The sequence below is a fragment of the Chinchilla lanigera genome, unplaced genomic scaffold, assembly GCF_000276665.1.
Source record: "Chinchilla lanigera isolate Chin_1 unplaced genomic scaffold, ChiLan1.0 scaffold00035, whole genome shotgun sequence".
Classification (NCBI taxonomy): domain Eukaryota; kingdom Metazoa; phylum Chordata; class Mammalia; order Rodentia; family Chinchillidae; genus Chinchilla; species Chinchilla lanigera.
The window spans coordinates 17932189-17933273 of record NW_004955436.1 but is presented as its reverse complement, the minus strand read 5'-3'; positions in this window follow the sequence as shown (position 1 = coordinate 17933273).

Sequence of the window (1085 nt, the reverse complement as noted above, 5' to 3'; positions counted from 1 at the left end):
CCGAGCCTTCAGATGAGACCACAGCCTTCACCCCTATTTTGATGAACCCTAAGAGATCGTTAAGTTGCACCCAGATTCCCGGCCGCAGAACTGTGAAACAATGTTGTTTCAATAAATTCTACGAGTGGAACTTAAGAAATTTCTTCGGCACAATCGAGTATAACAGAAACGCATTTGAACACGGACTCTGGGGACTTAGGTACGAACACATGACCTATTTCTAAGTAGTCTGCACCTCTGGGTCTCATTTCCCTACTCGCGATATCAGAAAGCCTAGCAGACTTTAGCCTCCCTTACATGTTATAATTCAATGTCTCTATTAACCCTGCTGTTTATTCATTAAAACAAATGCTGATAAAAGTCACAAGTAGAACACACTTCAGGCCTCTGGATTTGATGGCTGCAGGCCAGCTTCCTTTCTGCCCTTAGCTGTCTGTACTAGTCCTGCTCTACCGCTTTTCCCCACCCAGTCGTTTTCTACCTGTGGCCAATCAAGGTGAAATCATTTTTGCAGCGCTGTGCACATGGCCCGTGCACGCTCACATCAGAAACTGATGTGTGTACCGCTCTGGCATTCAGAGCTCCGTGTCTCGCATTTTGTGAATCAACTCTGACAATACACAGTGGGAAGACGCCCTTTTGCACGCGTGAGCCCTTTTCCTCCGCAGGTCCAGGAAGGCGTGTCCAGGTCCCTTTGCCAAGTCCGCTGTGTAGGAGCAAGGCAGAGCAAGCAGACTTTCTGCAGTGAACAGCTGCATTTGCTCTGGCATATCAGCCCCACTAAAAATGTTGTGCATCTTCTCGGCCCCCAGCTCCTATTCCTTCATTATGAGATGAAAGCGAGAGTGAGGGGGGAAGGCAAGAGAGGGGTGGGAGAGAGGAAAGCAAAGCAAAGCAAAGCAAAGCAAAGCAAAGCCAACAGGACAGAAAAGTAAAGCCATGGCCCTGAGCTCGGCGGAGGGGCCCGAGCCGGGACTCTGGAGGCGGGGAGCGCGCAGCCGCAGGCCGGGACACCCCGACGCCCGCGCGCCCCTCTCCCGCTCCGGGCTGCTCCTTTCCGCCACCCCGGGGTCGGCCTGGGGCTC